Consider the following 21,695-nt stretch of genomic DNA (forward strand, 5'->3'; position numbering starts at 1 on the left):
GGAAGGAGTTGGATATCCCATCTCATGTTATAGTAAGAGTCTCTGGTTTGGTATTAGAATCATTGAGATATCAAATCGCATGCTGTAGGAAGGGTCTAAGGATTGGAATGGGATGGAATTGGATATCACATCTCATGCTATAGGTAGGCTCTCAGGTTTGGTATAAGCATTGAGATATCACATCTCATGCTATAGGAAGGGTCTCAGATTTGGTATAAGCATTGAGATATCACATCTCATGCTAAAGGAAGGGTCTCAGGATTGGAATGGGAAGGAGTTGTATATGACATCTCAGGCCATAGGAAGGGTCTCAGGTTTGGTATAAGCATTGAGATATCACATCTCTGCTATCGGAAGGGTCTCAGGATTGGAATGGGAAGGAGTTGGATATCCCATCTCATGTTATAGGAAGGGTCTCAGGTTTGGTATTAGAAGCATAGAGATATCACATCTCATGCTATAGGAAGGGTCTCAGGATTGGAATGGGAAGGACTTGGATGTCACATCTCATGCTATAGGGAGGGTCTCAAGTTTGATATTAGAAGCATTGAGATAACAAATCTCATGATATCGGAAGGGTCTCAGGATTGGAATGGGAAGGAGTTGGATACCACATCTCATGATAAAGGAAGGGTCTAAGGTTTGGAAGGGGAAGGATTTGGATATCACATCTCATGTTATAGGACGGGTCTCAGGTTTGGTATTAGAAGCATTGAGATATCAAGTCTCATGGTATAAGAAGGGTCTCAGAATTGGAATGGGAAGGAGTTGGATATCACACCTCAAGCTATAGGAAGGGTCTCAGGATTGGAATGGGAAGGAGTTTGATATCACATCTCATGCCATAGTATGGGTCTCAGGTTTGGTAGAAGCATTGGGATATCACATCTCATGCTATCGGAAGGGTATCAGTATTGGATTTGGAAGAAGTTGGATATCCCATCTCATGCTATAGGAAGGGTCTCAGGTTTGAATGGGAAGGAGTTGGATATCACATTTCATGTTATAGGAAGGGTCTCAGGATTGGAATGGGAAGGACTTGGATATCATATCTCATGCTATAGGACGGGTCTCAGGTTTGTTATTAGAATCATTGAGATATCATATTGCATGCTGTAGGAAGGGTCTAAGGATTGGAATGGGAAGGACTTGGATATCTCATCTCATGCTATAGATAGGCTCTTAGGTTTGGAAAGGGAAGGAGTTGGATATCACATTTCATGTTAGAGGAAGGATCTCAGGTTTGGTATTAGAAGCATTGAGATATCACATCTCATGCTATAGGAAGGGTCTCAGGATTGGAATGGGAAGTAGTTGGATATCACATCTCATGCTATAGGAAGGGTCTCAGGTTTGGTATAAGCATTGAGATATCACATCTCATGCTATAGGACGGGTCTCAGGATTGGAATGGAAGGAGTTGGATATCACATCTCATGTTATAGGAAGGATCTCAGGTTTGGTATTAGAAGCATTGAGACATCACATCTCATCCAATAGGAAGGGTCTCAGGTTTGGAATGGGAAGGAATTGGATATCACATCTCATGTTATAGGAAGGATCTCAGGTTTGGTATTAGAAGCATTGAGATATCACATCTCATGCTATAGGAAGGGTCTCAGGATTGGAATGTGAAGGATTTGGATATCACATCTCATGCTAAAGGAAGGGTGTCAGGTTTGGTAGAAGCATTGAGATATCACGTCTCTGCTATCGGAAGGGTCTCAGGATTGGATTGGGAAGGAGTTGGATATCCCTTCTCATGCTATAGGAAGGGTCTCAGGATTTGAATGGCAAGGAGTTGGATATCACATCTCATGCCATAGGAAGGGTCTCAGGTTTGGTATAAGCATTGAGATATCACATCTCTGCTATCGGAAGGGTCTCAGGATTGGAATGGGAAGGAGTTGGATATTCCCATCTCATGTTATAGGAAGGGTCTCAGGTTTGGTATTAGAAGCATTGAGATATCACATCTCATGCTATAGGAAGGGTCTCAGGATTGGAATGGGAAGGACTTGGATATCACATCTCATGCTATAGGGAGGGTCTCAAGTTTGATATTAGAAGCTTTGAGATATCACATCTCATGATATCGGAAGGGTCTCAGGATTGGAATGGGAAGGAGTTGGATATCACATCTCATGATAAAGGAAGGGTCTAAGGTTTGGAAGGGGAAGGATTTGGATATCACATCTCATGTTATATTACGGGTCTCAGGTTTGGTATTAGAGGCATTGAGATATCAAGTCTCAGAGTATAGGAAGGGTCTCAGAATTAGAATGGGAAGGAGTTGGATATCACATCTCAAGCTATAGGAAGGGTCTCAGGATTGGAATGGGAAGGACTTGGATATCACATCTCATGCTATAGGAAGGCTCTCAGGTTTGGAAGGGGAAAGAGTTGGATATCACATTTCATGTTAGAGGTAGGATCTCAGGTTTGGTATTAGAGGCATTGAGATATCACATCTCATGCTATCAGAAGGGTCTCTGGAATGGAATGGGAAGGAGTTGGATATCACATCTCATGCTAAAGGGAGGGTCTCATGTTTGGAAGGGGAAGGATTTGGATATCACATCTCATGTTATAGGAAGGATCTCATGTTTGGTATTAGAAGCATTGAGATATCACATCTCATGCTATCGGAAGGATCTCAGGTTTGGTATTAGAAGCATTGAGATATCACATCTCATGCTATCAGAAGGGTCTCAGGATTGGAATGGGAAGGAGTTGGATATCACATCTCATGCTAAAGGGAGGGTCTCAGGTTTGGAAGGGGAAGGATTTGGATATCACATCTCATGTTATCGGAAGGATCTCACGTTTGGTATTAGAAGTATTGAGATATCATATCTCATGCTATAGGAAGGGTCTCAGGATTGGAATGGGAAAGAGTTGGATATCACATCTCATGCTATAGGGAGTGTCTCAGGATTGGAATGGGAAGGACTTAGATATCACATATCATGCTATAGGGAGGGTCTCAGTTTTGATATTAGAAGCATTGAGATATCACATCTCATGCTATCGGAAGTGTCTCAGGATTGGAATGGGAAGGAGCTGGATATCACATCTCATGCTAAAGGAAGGGTCTCAGGTTTGGAACGGGAAGGATTTGGATATCACATCTCATGTTATAGGAAGGGTCTCAGGTTTGGTATAAGCATTGAGATATCACATCTCTGCTATCGGAAGTGTCTCAGGATTGGAATGGGAAGGAGTTGGATATCCCATCTCATGTTATAGGACGGGTCTCAGGTTTGTTATTAGAATCATTGAGATATCATATTGCATGCTGTAGGAAGGGTCTAAGGGTTGGAATGGGAAGGACTTGGATATCACATCTCATGCTATAGATAGGCTCTTAGGTTTGGAAAGGGAAGGAGTTGGATATCACATTTCATGTTAGAGGAAGGATCTCAGGTTTGGTATTAGAAGCATTGAGATATCACATCTCATGCTATAGGAAGGGTCTCAGGATTGGAATGGGAAGTAGTTGGATATCACATCTCATGCTATAGGAAGAGTCTCAGGTTTGGTATAAGCATTGAGATATCACATCTCATGCTATAGGACGGGTCTCAGGATTGGAATGGAAGGAGTTGGATATCACATCTCATGTTATAGGAAGGATCTCAGGTTTGGTATTAGAAGCATTGAGACATCACATCTCATGCTATAGGAAGGGTCTCAGGGTTGGAATGGGAAGGAGTTGGATATCACATCTCATCCAATAGGAAGGGTCTCAGGTTTGGAATGGGAAGGAATTGGATATCACATCTCATGTTATAGGAAGGATCTCAGGTTTGGTATTAGAAGCATTGAGATATCACATCTCATGCTATAGGAAGGGTCTCAGGATTGGAATGTGAAGGATTTGGATATCACATCTCATGCTAAAGGAAGGGTCTCAGGTTTGGTAGAAGCATTGAGATATCACGTCTCTGCTATCAGAAGGGTCTCAGGATTGGATTGGGAAGGAGTTGGATATCCCTTCTCATGCTATAGGAAGGGTCTCAGGATTTAAATGGCAAGGAGTTGGATATCACATCTCATGCCATAGGAAGGGTCTCAGGTTTGGTATAAGCATTGAGATATCACATCTCTGCTATCGGAAGGGTCTCAGGATTGGATTGGGAAGGAGTTGGATATCCCTTCTCATGCTATAGGAAGTGTCTCAGGTTGGAATGGGAAGGAGTTGGATATCACATCTCATGTTATAGGAAGGGTCTCAGGATTGGAATGGGAAGGATTTGGATATCACATCTCTTGCTATAGGAAGGGTCTCAGGATTGGAATGGGTAGGCGTTGGATATTACTTTCTTGCTATAGGAAGGGTCTCATGTTTGGAATGGGAAGGAGTTGGATATCACATATGCTATAGTTAGTGTCTCAGGTTTGGAACGGGAAGGAGTTGGATATCACATCTCATGTTATAGGAAGGGTCTCAGGTTTGGTATAAGCATTGAGATATCACATCTCTGCTATCGGAAGCGGCTCAGGATTGGAATGGGAAGGAGTTGGATATCCCATCTCATGTTATAGTAAGAGTCTCTGGTTTGGTATTAGAATCATTGAGATATCACATCGCATGCTGTAGGAAGGGTCTAAGGATTGGAATGGGATGGACTTGGATATCACATCTCATGCTATAGGTAGGCTCTCAGGTTTGGTATAAGCATTGAGATATCACATCCCATGCTATAGGAAGGGTCTCAGGATTGGAATGGGAAGGATTTGGATATCACATCTCATGCTATAGGAAGGGTCTCAGATTTGGTATAAGCATTGAGATATCACATCTCATGCTAAAGGAAGGGTCTCAGGATTGGAATGGGAAGGAGTTGTATATGACATCTCAGGCCATAGGAAGGGTCTCAGGTTTGGTATAAGCATTGAGATATCACATCTCTGCTATCGGAAGGGTCTCAGGATTGGAATGGGAAGGAGTTGGATATCCCATCTCATGTTATAGGAAGGGTCTCAGGTTTGGTATTAGAAGCATAGAGATATCACATCTCATGCTATAGGAAGGGTCTCAGGATTGGAATGGGAAGGACTTGGATGTCAGATCTCATGCTATAGGGAGGGTCTCAAGTTTGATATTAGAAGCATTGAGATAACAAATCTCATGATATCGGAAGGGTCTCAGGATTGGAATGGGAAGGAGTTGGATACCACATCTCATGATAAAGGAAGGGTCTAAGGTTTGGAAGGGGAAGGATTTGGATATCACATCTCATGTTATAGGACGGGTCTCAGGTTTGGTATTAGAAGCATTGAGATATCAAGTCTCATGGTATAAGAAGGGTCTCAGAATTGGAATGGGAAGGAGTTGGATATCACACCTCAAGCTATAGGAAGGGTCTCAGGATTGGAATGGGAAGGAGTTTGATATCACATCTCATGCCATAGTATGCGTCTCAGGTTTGGTAGAAGCATTGGGATATCACATCTCATGCTATCGGAAGGGTATCAGTATTGGATTTGGAAGAAGTTGGATATCCCATCTCATGCTATAGGAAGGGTCTCAGGTTTGAATGGGAAGGAGTTGGATATCACATTTCATGTTATAGGAAGGGTCTCAGGATTGGAATGGGAAGGACTTGGATATCATATCTCATGCTATAGGACGGGTCTCAGGTTTGTTATTAGAATCATTGAGATATCATATTGCATGCTGTAGGAAGGGTCTAAGGATTGGAATGGGAAGGACTTGGATATCTCATCTCATGCTATAGATAGGCTCTTAGGTTTGGAAAGGGAAGGAGTTGGATATCACATTTCATGTTAGAGGAAGGATCTCAGGTTTGGTATTAGAAGCATTGAGATATCACATCTCATGCTATAGGAAGGGTCTCAGGATTGGAATGGGAAGTAGTTGGATATCACATCTCATGCTATAGGAAGGGTCTCAGGTTTGGTATAAGCATTGAGATATCACATCTCATGCTATAGGACGGGTCTCAGGATTGGAATGGAAGGAGTTGGATATCACATCTCATGTTATAGGAAGGATCTCAGGTTTGGTATTAGAAGCATTGAGACATCACATCTCATCCAATAGGAAGGGTCTCAGGTTTGGAATGGGAAGGAATTGGATATCACATCTCATGTTATAGGAAGGATCTCAGGTTTGGTATTAGAAGCATTGAGATATCACATCTCATGCTATAGGAAGGGTCTCAGGATTGGAATGTGAAGGATTTGGATATCACATCTCATGCTAAAGGAAGGGTGTCAGGTTTGGTAGAAGCATTGAGATATCACGTCTCTGCTATCGGAAGGGTCTCAGGATTGGATTGGGAAGGAGTTGGATATCCCTTCTCATGCTATAGGAAGGGTCTCAGGATTTGAATGGCAAGGAGTTGGATATCACATCTCATGCCATAGGAAGGGTCTCAGGTTTGGTATAAGCATTGAGATATCACATCTCTGCTATCGGAAGGGTCTCAGGATTGGAATGGGAAGGAGTTGGATATTCCCATCTCATGTTATAGGAAGGGTCTCAGGTTTGGTATTAGAAGCATTGAGATATCACATCTCATGCTATAGGAAGGGTCTCAGGATTGGAATGGGAAGGACTTGGATATCACATCTCATGCTATAGGGAGGGTCTCAAGTTTGATATTAGAAGCTTTGAGATATCACATCTCATGATATCGGAAGGGTCTCAGGATTGGAATGGGAAGGAGTTGGATATCACATCTCATGATAAAGGAAGGGTCTAAGGTTTGGAAGGGGAAGGATTTGGATATCACATCTCATGTTATATTACGGGTCTCAGGTTTGGTATTAGAGGCATTGAGATATCAAGTCTCAGAGTATAGGAAGGGTCTCAGAATTAGAATGGGAAGGAGTTGGATATCACATCTCAAGCTATAGGAAGGGTCTCAGGATTGGAATGGGAAGGACTTGGATATCACATCTCATGCTATAGGAAGGCTCTCAGGTTTGGAAGGGGAAAGAGTTGGATATCACATTTCATGTTAGAGGTAGGATCTCAGGTTTGGTATTAGAGGCATTGAGATATCACATCTCATGCTATCAGAAGGGTCTCTGGAATGGAATGGGAAGGAGTTGGATATCACATCTCATGCTAAAGGGAGGGTCTCATGTTTGGAAGGGGAAGGATTTGGATATCACATCTCATGTTATAGGAAGGATCTCAGGTTTGGTATTAGAAGCATTGAGATATCACATCTCATGCTATCGGAAGGATCTCAGGTTTGGTATTAGAAGCATTGAGATATCACATCTCATGCTATCAGAAGGGTCTCAGGATTGGAATGGGAAGGAGTTGGATATCACATCTCATGCTAAAGGGAGGGTCTCAGGTTTGGAAGGGGAAGGATTTGGATATCACATCTCATGTTATCGGAAGGATCTCACGTTTGGTATTAGAAGTATTGAGATATCATATCTCATGCTATAGGAAGGGTCTCAGGATTGGAATGGGAAAGAGTTGGATATCACATCTCATGCTATAGGGAGTGTCTCAGGATTGGAATGGGAAGGACTTAGATATCACATATCATGCTATAGGGAGGGTCTCAGTTTTGATATTAGAAGCATTGAGATATCACATCTCATGCTATCGGAAGTGTCTCAGGATTGGAATGGGAAGGAGCTGGATATCACATCTCATGCTAAAGGAAGGGTCTCAGGTTTGGAACGGGAAGGATTTGGATATCACATCTCATGTTATAGGAAGGGTCTCAGGTTTGGTATAAGCATTGAGATATCACATCTCTGCTATCGGAAGTGTCTCAGGATTGGAATGGGAAGGAGTTGGATATCCCATCTCATGTTATAGGACGGGTCTCAGGTTTGTTATTAGAATCATTGAGATATCATATTGCATGCTGTAGGAAGGGTCTAAGGGTTGGAATGGGAAGGACTTGGATATCACATCTCATGCTATAGATAGGCTCTTAGGTTTGGAAAGGGAAGGAGTTGGATATCACATTTCATGTTAGAGGAAGGATCTCAGGTTTGGTATTAGAAGCATTGAGATATCACATCTCATGCTATAGGAAGGGTCTCAGGATTGGAATGGGAAGTAGTTGGATATCACATCTCATGCTATAGGAAGAGTCTCAGGTTTGGTATAAGCATTGAGATATCACATCTCATGCTATAGGACGGGTCTCAGGATTGGAATGGAAGGAGTTGGATATCACATCTCATGTTATAGGAAGGATCTCAGGTTTGGTATTAGAAGCATTGAGACATCACATCTCATGCTATAGGAAGGGTCTCAGGGTTGGAATGGGAAGGAGTTGGATATCACATCTCATCCAATAGGAAGGGTCTCAGGTTTGGAATGGGAAGGAATTGGATATCACATCTCATGTTATAGGAAGGATCTCAGGTTTGGTATTAGAAGCATTGAGATATCACATCTCATGCTATAGGAAGGGTCTCAGGATTGGAATGTGAAGGATTTGGATATCACATCTCATGCTAAAGGAAGGGTCTCAGGTTTGGTAGAAGCATTGAGATATCACGTCTCTGCTATCAGAAGGGTCTCAGGATTGGATTGGGAAGGAGTTGGATATCCCTTCTCATGCTATAGGAAGGGTCTCAGGATTTAAATGGCAAGGAGTTGGATATCACATCTCATGCCATAGGAAGGGTCTCAGGTTTGGTATAAGCATTGAGATATCACATCTCTGCTATCGGAAGGGTCTCAGGATTGGATTGGGAAGGAGTTGGATATCCCTTCTCATGCTATAGGAAGTGTCTCAGGTTGGAATGGGAAGGAGTTGGATATCACATCTCATGTTATAGGAAGGGTCTCAGGATTGGAATGGGAAGGATTTGGATATCACATCTCTTGCTATAGGAAGGGTCTCAGGATTGGAATGGGTAGGCGTTGGATATTACTTTCTTGCTATAGGAAGGGTCTCATGTTTGGAATGGGAAGGAGTTGGATATCACATATGCTATAGTTAGTGTCTCAGGTTTGGAACGGGAAGGAGTTGGATATCACATCTCATGTTATAGGAAGGGTCTCAGGTTTGGTATAAGCATTGAGATATCACATCTCTGCTATCGGAAGCGGCTCAGGATTGGAATGGGAAGGAGTTGGATATCCCATCTCATGTTATAGTAAGAGTCTCTGGTTTGGTATTAGAATCATTGAGATATCACATCGCATGCTGTAGGAAGGGTCTAAGGATTGGAATGGGATGGACTTGGATATCACATCTCATGCTATAGGTAGGCTCTCAGGTTTGGTATAAGCATTGAGATATCACATCCCATGCTATAGGAAGGGTCTCAGGATTGGAATGGGAAGGATTTGGATATCACATCTCATGCTATAGGAAGGGTCTCAGATTTGGTATAAGCATTGAGATATCACATCTCATGCTAAAGGAAGGGTCTCAGGATTGGAATGGGAAGGAGTTGTATATGACATCTCAGGCCATAGGAAGGGTCTCAGGTTTGGTATAAGCATTGAGATATCACATCTCTGCTATCGGAAGGGTCTCAGGATTGGAATGGGAAGGAGTTGGATATCCCATCTCATGTTATAGGAAGGGTCTCAGGTTTGGTATTAGAAGCATAGAGATATCACATCTCATGCTATAGGAAGGGTCTCAGGATTGGAATGGGAAGGACTTGGATGTCAGATCTCATGCTATAGGGAGGGTCTCAAGTTTGATATTAGAAGCATTGAGATAACAAATCTCATGATATCGGAAGGGTCTCAGGATTGGAATGGGAAGGAGTTGGATACCACATCTCATGATAAAGGAAGGGTCTAAGGTTTGGAAGGGGAAGGATTTGGATATCACATCTCATGTTATAGGACGGGTCTCAGGTTTGGTATTAGAAGCATTGAGATATCAAGTCTCATGGTATAAGAAGGGTCTCAGAATTGGAATGGGAAGGAGTTGGATATCACACCTCAAGCTATAGGAAGGGTCTCAGGATTGGAATGGGAAGGAGTTTGATATCACATCTCATGCCATTGTATGGGCCTCAGGTTTGGTAGAAGCATTGGGATATCACATCTCATGCTATCGGAAGGGTATCAGTATTGGATTTGGAAGAAGTTGGATATCCCATCTCATTCTATAGGAAGGGTCTCAGGTTGGAATGGGAAGGAGTTGGATATCACATTTCATGTTATAGGGAGGGTCTCAGGATTGGAATGGGAAGGACTTGGATATCATATCTCATGCTATAGGACGGGTCTCAGGTTTGTTATTAGAATCATTGAGATATCATATTGCATGCTGTAGGAAGGGTCTAAGGATTGGAATGGGAAGGACTTGGATATCACATCTCATGCTATAGATAGGCTCTTAGGTTTGGAAAGGGAGGAGTTGGATATCACATTTCATGTTAGAGGAAGGATCTCAGGTTTGGTATTAGAAGCATTGAGATATCACATCTCATGCTATAGGAAGGGTCTCAGGATTGGAATGGGAAGTAGTTGGATATCACATTTCATGCTATAGGAAGGGTCTCAGGTTTGGTATAAGCATTGAGATATCACATCTCATGCTATAGGATGGGTCTCAGGATTGGAATGGAAGGAGTTGGATATCACATCTCATGTTATAGGAAGGATCTCAGGTTTGGTATTAGAAGCATTGAGACATCACATCTCATGCTATAGGAAGGGTCTCAGGGTTGGAATGGGAAGGAGTTGAATATCACCTCTCATCCAATAGGAAGGGTCTCAGGTTTGGAATGGGAAGGAATTGGATATCACATCTCATGCTAAAGGAAGGGTCTCAGGTTTGGTAGAAGCATTGAGATATCACGTCTCTGCTATCGGAAGGGTCTCAGGATTGGATTGGGAAGGAGTTGGATATCCCTTCTCATGCTATAGGTAGGGTCTCAGGATTTGAATGGGAAGGAGTTGGATATCACATCTCATGTTATAGGAAGGGTCTCAGGATTGGAATGGGAAGGATTTGGATATCACATCTCTTGCTATAGGAAGGGTCTCAGGATTGGAATGGGTAGGAGTTGGATATTACTTTCTTGCTATAGGAAGGGTCTCATGTTTGGAATGGGAAGCAGTTGGATATCACATATGCTATAGTTAGTGTCTCAGGTTTGGAACGGAAAGGAGTTGGATATCACATCTCATGTTATAGGAAGGGTCTCAGGTTTGGTATAAGCATTGAGATATCACATCTCTGCTATCGGAAGCGGCTCAGGATTGGAATGGGAAGGAGTTGGATATCCCATCTCACGTTATAGGAAGAGTCTCTGGTTTGGTATTAGAATCATTGAGATATCACATTGCATGCTGTAGGAAGGGTCTAAGGATTGGAATGTGATGGACTTGGATATCACATCTCATGCTACAGGTAGGCTCTCAGGTTTGGTATAAGCATTGAGATATCACATCTCATGCTATAGGAAGGGTCTCAGGATTGGAATGGGAAGGAATTGGATATCACATCTCATGCTATAGGAAGGGTCTCAGATTTGGTATAAGCATTGAGACATCACATCTCATGCTAAAGGAAGGGTCTCAGGATTGGAATGGGAAGGAGTTGTATATGACATCTCAGGCCATAGGAAGGGTCTCAGGTTTGGTATAAGCATTGAGATATCACATCTCTGCTATCGGAAGGGTCTCAGGATTGGAATGGGAAGGAGTTGGATATCCCATCTCATGTTATAGGAATGGTCTCAGGTTTGGTATTAGAAGCATAGAGATATCACATCTCATGCTATAGGAAGGGTCTCAGGATTGGAATGGGAAGGACTTGGATGTCACATCTCATGCTATAGAGAGGGTCTCAAGTTTGATATTAGAAGCATTGAGATAACAAATCTCATGATATCGGAAGGGTCTTAGGATTGGAATGGGAAGGAGTTGGATATCACATCTCATGATAAAGGAAGGGTCTAAGGTTTGGAAGGGGAAGGATTTGGATATCACATCTCATGTTATAGGACGGGTCTCAGGTTTGGTATTAGAAGCATTGAGATATCAAGTCTCATGGTATAAGAAGGGTCTCAGAATTGGAATGGGAAGGAGTTGGATATCACACCTCAAGCTATAGGAAGGGTCTCAGGATTGGAATGGGAAGGAGTTTGATATCACATCTCATGCCATAGTATGGGTCTCAGGTTTGGTAGAAGCATTGGGATATCACATCTCATGCTATCGGAAGGGTATCAGTATTGGATTTGGAAGAAGTTGGATATCCCATCTCATGCTATAGGAAGGGTCTCAGGTTGGAATGGGAAGGAGTTGGATATCACATTTCATGTTATAGGAAGGGTCTCAGGATTGGATTGGGAAGGAGTTGTATATGACATCTCATGTTATAGGAAGGGTCTCAGGTTTGGTATTAGAAGCATTGAGATATCACATCTCATGCTATAGGAAGGGTCTCAGGATTGGAATGGGGAGGACTTGGATGTCACATCTCATGCTATAGGGAGGGTCTCAAGTTTGATATTAGAAGCATTGAGATAACAAATCTCATGATATCGGAAGGGTCTCAGGATTGGAATGGGAAGGAGTTGGATATCACATCTCATGATAAAGGAAGGGTCTAAGGTTTGGAAGGGGAAAGATTTGGATATCACATCTCATGTTATAGGACGGGTCTCAGGTTTGGTATTAGAAGCATTGAGATATCAAGTCTCATGGCATAGGAAGGGTCTCAGAATTGGAATGGGAAGGAGTTGGATATCACAACTCAAGCTATAGGAAGTGTCTCAGGATTGGAATGGGAATGAGTTTGATATCACATCTCATGCCATAGTATGGGTCTCAGGTTTGGTAGAAGCATTGGGATATCACAATTCATGCTATTGGAAGGGTATCAGTATTGGATTTGGAAGGAGTTGGATATCCCATCTCATGCTATAGGAAGGGTCTCAGGTTGGAATGGGAAGGAGTTGGATATCACATTTCATGTTATAGGAAGGGTCTCAGGATTGGAATGGGAAGGACTTGGATATCATATCTCATGCTATAGGAAGGCTCTCAGGTTTGGAAGGGGAAGGAGTTGGATATCACATTTCATGTTAGAGGAAGGATCTCAGGTTTGGTATTAGAGGCCCTGAGATATCACATCTCATGCTATAGGAAGGGTCTCAGGATTGGAATGGGAAGGAGTTGGATATCACATCTCAAGCTTTAGGAAGGGTCTCAGGTTTGGTATAAGCATTGAGATAGCACATCTCATGCTATAGGAAGGGTCTCAGGATTGGAATGGGAAGGAGTTGGATATCACATCTCATGTTATAGGAAAGATCTCAGGTTTGGTATTAGAAGCATTGAGACATCACATCTCATGTTATAGGAAGGGTCTCAGGATTGGAATGGGAAGAAGTTGGATATCACATCTCATGCTATAGGAAGGGTCTCAGGTTTGGAAGGGGAAGGAGTTGGATATCCAATCTCATGTTATAGGACTGGTCTCAAGTTTGGTATTAGAAGCATTGAGATATCACATCGCATGCTGTAGGAAGGTTCTCAGGTTTGGTATTAGAAGCATTGAGACATCACATCTCATGCTATAGGAAGGGTCTCAGGATTGGAATGGGAAGGAGTTGGATATCACATCTCATGTTATAGGAAGGATCTCAGGTTTGGTATTAGAAGCATTGAGACATCACATCTCATGCTATAGGAAGGGTCTCAGGATTGGAATGGGAAGGAGTTGGATATCACATCTCATGCTATAGGAAGGGTCTCACATTTGGTATAAGCATTGAGATATCACATCTCATGCTATAGGAAGGGTCTCAGGATTGGATTGGGAAGGAGTTGTATTTGACATCTCAGGCCATAGGAAGGGTCTCAGGATTGGTATAAGCATTGAGATATCACATCTCTGCTATCGGAAGGGTCTCAGGATTGGAATGGGAAGGAGTTGGATATCCCATCTCATGTTATAGGAAGGGTCTCAGGTTTGGTATTAGAAGCATTGAGATATCACATCTCATGCTATAGGAAGGGTCTCAGGATTGGAATGGGGAGGACTTGGATGTCACATCTCATGCTATAGGGAGGGTCTCAAGTTTGATATTAGAAGCATTGAGATAACAAATCTCATGATATCGGAAGGGTCTCAGGATTGGAATGGGAAGGAGTTGGATATCACATCTCATGATAAAGGAAGGGTCTAAGGTTTGGAAGGGGAAAGATTTGGATATCACATCTCATGTTATAGGACGGGTCTCAGGTTTGGTATTAGAAGCATTGAGATATCAAGTCTCATGGCATAGGAAGGGTCTCAGAATTGGAATGTGAAGGAGTTGGATATCACATCTCAAGCTATAGGAAGAGTCTCAGGATTGGAATGGGAAGGAGTTTGATATCACATCTCATGCCATAGTATGGGTCTTAGGTTTGGTAGAAGCATTGGGATATCACATCTCATGCTATTGGAAGGGTATCAGTATTGGATTTGGAAGGAGTTGGATATCCCATCTCATGCTATAGGAAGGGTCTCAGGTTGAAATGGGAAGGAGTTGGATATCACATGTCATGTTATAGGAAGGGTCTCAGGATTGGAATGGGAAGGACTTGGATATCATATCTCATGCTATAGGAAGGCTCTCAGGTTTGGAAGGGGAAGGAGTTGGATATCACATTTCATGTTAGAGGAAGGATCTCAGGTTTGGTATTAGAGGCCTTGAGATATCACATCTCATGCTATAGGACGGGTCTCAGGATTGGAATGGGAAGGAGTTGGATATCACATCTCAAGCTTTAGGAAGGGTCTCAGGTTTGGTATAAGCATTGAGATAGCACATCTCATGCTATAGGAAGGGTCTCAGGATTGGAATGGGAAGGACTTGGATATCACATCTCATGCTATAGGGAGGGTCTCAAGTTTGATATTAGAAGCTTTGAGATATCACATCTCATGATATCGGAAGGGTCTCAGGATTGGAATGGGAAGGAGTTGGATATCACATCTCATGATAAAGGAAGGGTCTAAGGTTTGGAAGGGGAAGGATTTGGATATCACATCTCATGTTATATTACGGGTCTCAGGTTTGGTATTAGAGGCATTGAGATATCAAGTCTCAGAGTATAGGAAGGGTCTCAGAATTAGAATGGGAAGGAGTTGGATATCACATCTCAAGCTATAGGAAGGGTCTCAGGATTGGAATGGGAAGGACTTGGATATCACATCTCATGCTATAGGAAGGCTCTCAGGTTTGGAAGGGGAAAGAGTTGGATATCACATTTCATGTTAGAGGTAGGATCTCAGGTTTGGTATTAGAGGCATTGAGATATCACATCTCATGCTATCAGAAGGGTCTCTGGAATGGAATGGGAAGGAGTTGGATATCACATCTCATGCTAAAGGGAGGGTCTCATGTTTGGAAGGGGAAGGATTTGGATATCACATCTCATGTTATAGGAAGGATCTCAGGTTTGGTATTAGAAGCATTGAGATATCACATCTCATGCTATCGGAAGGATCTCAGGTTTGGTATTAGAAGCATTGAGATATCACATCTCATGCTATCAGAAGGGTCTCAGGATTGGAATGGGAAGGAGTTGGATATCACATCTCATGCTAAAGGGAGGGTCTCAGGTTTGGAAGGGGAAGGATTTGGATATCACATCTCATGTTATCGGAAGGATCTCACGTTTGGTATTAGAAGTATTGAGATATCATATCTCATGCTATAGGAAGGGTCTCAGGATTGGAATGGGAAAGAGTTGGATATCACATCTCATGCTATAGGGAGTGTCTCAGGATTGGAATGGGAAGGACTTAGATATCACATATCATGCTATAGGGAGGGTCTCAGTTTTGATATTAGAAGCATTGAGATATCACATCTCATGCTATCGGAAGTGTCTCAGGATTGGAATGGGAAGGAGCTGGATATCACATCTCATGCTAAAGGAAGGGTCTCAGGTTTGGAACGGGAAGGATTTGGATATCACATCTCATGTTATAGGAAGGGTCTCAGGTTTGGTATAAGCATTGAGATATCACATCTCTGCTATCGGAAGTGTCTCAGGATTGGAATGGGAAGGAGTTGGATATCCCATCTCATGTTATAGGACGGGTCTCAGGTTTGTTATTAGAATCATTGAGATATCATATTGCATGCTGTAGGAAGGGTCTAAGGGTTGGAATGGGAAGGACTTGGATATCACATCTCATGCTATAGATAGGCTCTTAGGTTTGGAAAGGGAAGGAGTTGGATATCACATTTCATGTTAGAGGAAGGATCTCAGGTTTGGTATTAGAAGCATTGAGATATCACATCTCATGCTATAGGAAGGGTCTCAGGATTGGAATGGGAAGTAGTTGGATATCACATCTCATGCTATAGGAAGAGTCTCAGGTTTGGTATAAGCATTGAGATATCACATCTCATGCTATAGGACGGGTCTCAGGATTGGAATGGAAGGAGTTGGATATCACATCTCATGTTATAGGAAGGATCTCAGGTTTGGTATTAGAAGCATTGAGACATCACATCTCATGCTATAGGAAGGGTCTCAGGGTTGGAATGGGAAGGAGTTGGATATCACATCTCATCCAATAGGAAGGGTCTCAGGTTTGGAATGGGAAGGAATTGGATATCACATCTCATGTTATAGGAAGGATCTCAGGTTTGGTATTAGAAGCATTGAGATATCACATCTCATGCTATAGGAAGGGTCTCAGGATTGGAATGTGAAGGATTTGGATATCACATCTCATGCTAAAGGAAGGGTCTCAGGTTTGGTAGAAGCATTGAGATATCACGTCTCTGCTATCAGAAGGGTCTCAGGATTGGATTGGGAAGGAGTTGGATATCCCTTCTCATGCTATAGGAAGGGTCTCAGGATTTAAATGGCAAGGAGTTGGATATCACATCTCATGCCATAGGAAGGGTCTCAGGTTTGGTATAAGCATTGAGATATCACATCTCTGCTATCGGAAGGGTCTCAGGATTGGATTGGGAAGGAGTTGGATATCCCTTCTCATGCTATAGGAAGTGTCTCAGGTTGGAATGGGAAGGAGTTGGATATCACATCTCATGTTATAGGAAGGGTCTCAGGATTGGAATGGGAAGGATTTGGATATCACATCTCTTGCTATAGGAAGGGTCTCAGGATTGGAATGGGTAGGCGTTGGATATTACTTTCTTGCTATAGGAAGGGTCTCATGTTTGGAATGGGAAGGAGTTGGATATCACATATGCTATAGTTAGTGTCTCAGGTTTGGAACGGGAAGGAGTTGGATATCACATCTCATGTTATAGGAAGGGTCTCAGGTTTGGTATAAGCATTGAGATATCACATCTCTGCTATCGGAAGCGGCTCAGGATTGGAATGGGAAGGAGTTGGATATCCCATCTCATGTTATAGTAAGAGTCTCTGGTTTGGTATTAGAATCATTGAGATATCACATCGCATGCTGTAGGAAGGGTCTAAGGATTGGAATGGGATGGACTTGGATATCACATCTCATGCTATAGGTAGGCTCTCAGGTTTGGTATAAGCATTGAGATATCACATCCCATGCTATAGGAAGGGTCTCAGGATTGGAATGGGAAGGATTTGGATATCACATCTCATGCTATAGGAAGGGTCTCAGATTTGGTATAAGCATTGAGATATCACATCTCATGCTAAAGGAAGGGTCTCAGGATTGGAATGGGAAGGAGTTGTATATGACATCTCAGGCCATAGGAAGGGTCTCAGGTTTGGTATAAGCATTGAGATATCACATCTCTGCTATCGGAAGGGTCTCAGGATTGGAATGGGAAGGAGTTGGATATCCCATCTCATGTTATAGGAAGGGTCTCAGGTTTGGTATTAGAAGCATAGAGATATCACATCTCATGCTATAGGAAGGGTCTCAGGATTGGAATGGGAAGGACTTGGATGTCAGATCTCATGCTATAGGGAGGGTCTCAAGTTTGATATTAGAAGCATTGAGATAACAAATCTCATGATATCGGAAGGGTCTCAGGATTGGAATGGGAAGGAGTTGGATACCACATCTCATGATAAAGGAAGGGTCTAAGGTTTGGAAGGGGAAGGATTTGGATATCACATCTCATGTTATAGGACGGGTCTCAGGTTTGGTATTAGAAGCATTGAGATATCAAGTCTCATGGTATAAGAAGGGTCTCAGAATTGGAATGGGAAGGAGTTGGATATCACACCTCAAGCTATAGGAAGGGTCTCAGGATTGGAATGGGAAGGAGTTTGATATCACATCTCATGCCATTGTATGGGCCTCAGGTTTGGTAGAAGCATTGGGATATCACATCTCATGCTATCGGAAGGGTATCAGTATTGGATTTGGAAGAAGTTGGATATCCCATCTCATTCTATAGGAAGGGTCTCAGGTTGGAATGGGAAGGAGTTGGATATCACATTTCATGTTATAGGGAGGGTCTCAGGATTGGAATGGGAAGGACTTGGATATCATATCTCATGCTATAGGACGGGTCTCAGGTTTGTTATTAGAATCATTGAGATATCATATTGCATGCTGTAGGAAGGGTCTAAGGATTGGAATGGGAAGGACTTGGATATCACATCTCATGCTATAGATAGGCTCTTAGGTTTGGAAAGGGAGGAGTTGGATATCACATTTCATGTTAGAGGAAGGATCTCAGGTTTGGTATTAGAAGCATTGAGATATCACATCTCATGCTATAGGAAGGGTCTCAGGATTGGAATGGGAAGTAGTTGGATATCACATTTCATGCTATAGGAAGGGTCTCAGGTTTGGTATAAGCATTGAGATATCACATCTCATGCTATAGGACGGGTCTCAGGATTGGAATGGAAGGAGTTGGATATCACATCTCATGTTATAGGAAGGATCTCAGGTTTGGTATTAGAAGCATTGAGACATCACATCTCATGCTATAGGAAGGGTCTCAGGGTTGGAATGGGAAGGAGTTGAATATCACCTCTCATCCAATAGGAAGGGTCTCAGGTTTGGAATGGGAAGGAATTGGATATCACATCTCATGCTAAAGGAAGGGTCTCAGGTTTGGTAGAAGCATTGAGATATCACGTCTCTGCTATCGGAAGGGTCTCAGGATTGGATTGGGAAGGAGTTGGATATCCCTTCTCATGCTATAGGTAGGGTCTCAGGATTTGAATGGGAAGGAGTTGGATATCACATCTCATGTTATAGGAAGGGTCTCAGGATTGGAATGGGAAGGATTTGGATATCACATCTCTTGCTATAGGAAGGGTCTCAGGATTGGAATGGGTAGGAGTTGGATATTACTTTCTTGCTATAGGAAGGGTCTCATGTTTGGAATGGGAAGCAGTTGGATATCACATATGCTATAGTTAGTGTCTCAGGTTTGGAACGGAAAGGAGTTGGATATCACATCTCATGTTATAGGAAGGGTCTCAGGTTTGGTATAAGCATTGAGATATCACATCTCTGCTATCGGAAGCGGCTCAGGATTGGAATGGGAAGGAGTTGGATATCCCATCTCACGTTATAGGAAGAGTCTCTGGTTTGGTATTAGAATCATTGAGATATCACATTGCATGCTGTAGGAAGGGTCTAAGGATTGGAATGTGATGGACTTGGATATCACATCTCATGCTACAGGTAGGCTCTCAGGTTTGGTATAAGCATTGAGATATCACATCTCATGCTATAGGAAGGGTCTCAGGATTGGAATGGGAAGGAATTGGATATCACATCTCATGCTATAGGAAGGGTCTCAGATTTGGTATAAGCATTGAGATATCACATCTCATGCTAAAGGAAGGGTCTCAGGATTGGAATGGGAAGGAGTTGTATATGACATCTCAGGCCATAGGAAGGGTCTCAGGTTTGGTATAAGCATTGAGATATCACATCTCTGCTATCGGAAGGGTCTCAGGATTGGAATGGGAAGGAGTTGGATATCCCATCTCATGTTATAGGAATGGTCTCAGGTTTGGTATTAGAAGCATAGAGATATCACATCTCATGCTATAGGAAGGGTCTCAGGATTGGAATGGGAAGGACTTGGATGTCACATCTCATGCTATAGAGAGGGTCTCAAGTTTGATATTAGAAGCATTGAGATAACAAATCTCATGATATCGGAAGGGTCTTAGGATTGGAATGGGAAGGAGTTGGATATCACATCTCATGATAAAGGAAGGGTCTAAGGTTTGGAAGGGGAAGGATTTGGATATCACATCTCATGTTATAGGACGGGTCTCAGGTTTGGTATTAGAAGCATTGAGATATCAAGTCTCATGGTATAAGAAGGGTCTCAGAATTGGAATGGGAAGGAGTTGGATATCACACCTCAAGCTATAGGAAGGGTCTCAGGATTGGAATGGGAAGGAGTTTGATATCACATCTCATGCCATAGTATGGGTCTCAGGTTTGGTAGAAGCATTGGGATATCACATCTCATGCTATCGGAAGGGTATCAGTATTGGATTTGGAAGAAGTTGGATATCCCATCTCATGCTATAGGAAGGGTCTCAGGTTGGAATGGGAAGGAGTTGGATATCACATTTCATGTTATAGGAAGGGTCTCAGGATTGGATTGGGAAGGAGTTGTATATGACATCTCATGTTATAGGAAGGGTCTCAGGTTTGGTATTAGAAGCATTGAGATATCACATCTCATGCTATAGGAAGGGTCTCAGGATTGGAATGGGGAGGACTTGGATGTCACATCTCATGCTATAGGGAGGGTCTCAAGTTTGATATTAGAAGCATTGAGATAACAAATCTCATGATATCGGAAGGGTCTCAGGATTGGAATGGGAAGGAGTTGGATATCACATCTCATGATAAAGGAAGGGTCTAAGGTTTGGAAGGGGAAAGATTTGGATATCACATCTCATGTTATAGGACGGGTCTCAGGTTTGGTATTAGAAGCATTGAGATATCAAGTCTCATGGCATAGGAAGGGTCTCAGAATTGGAATGGGAAGGAGTTGGATATCACAACTCAAGCTATAGGAAGTGTCTCAGGATTGGAATGGGAATGAGTTTGATATCACATCTCATGCCATAGTATGGGTCTCAGGTTTGGTAGAAGCATTGGGATATCACAATTCATGCTATTGGAAGGGTATCAGTATTGGATTTGGAAGGAGTTGGATATCCCATCTCATGCTATAGGAAGGGTCTCAGGTTGGAATGGGAAGGAGTTGGATATCACATTTCATGTTATAGGAAGGGTCTCAGGATTGGAATGGGAAGGACTTGGATATCATATCTCATGCTATAGGAAGGCTCTCAGGTTTGGAAGGGGAAGGAGTTGGATATCACATTTCATGTTAGAGGAAGGATCTCAGGTTTGGTATTAGAGGCCCTGAGATATCACATCTCATGCTATAGGAAGGGTCTCAGGATTGGAATGGGAAGGAGTTGGATATCACATCTCAAGCTTTAGGAAGGGTCTCAGGTTTGGTATAAGCATTGAGATAGCACATCTCATGCTATAGGAAGGGTCTCAGGATTGGAATGGGAAGGAGTTGGATATCACATCTCATGTTATAGGAAAGATCTCAGGTTTGGTATTAGAAGCATTGAGACATCACATCTCATGTTATAGGAAGGGTCTCAGGATTGGAATGGGAAGAAGTTGGATATCACATCTCATGCTATAGGAAGGGTCTCAGGTTTGGAAGGGGAAGGAGTTGGATATCCAATCTCATGTTATAGGACTGGTCTCAAGTTTGGTATTAGAAGCATTGAGATATCACATCGCATGCTGTAGGAAGGTTCTCAGGTT

Source organism: Ambystoma mexicanum, chromosome 2p, assembly GCF_040938575.1.
Source record: "Ambystoma mexicanum isolate Mex_15411 chromosome 2p, UKY_AmexF1_1, whole genome shotgun sequence".
NCBI classification, from domain to species: Eukaryota; Metazoa; Chordata; class Amphibia; order Caudata; family Ambystomatidae; genus Ambystoma; species Ambystoma mexicanum.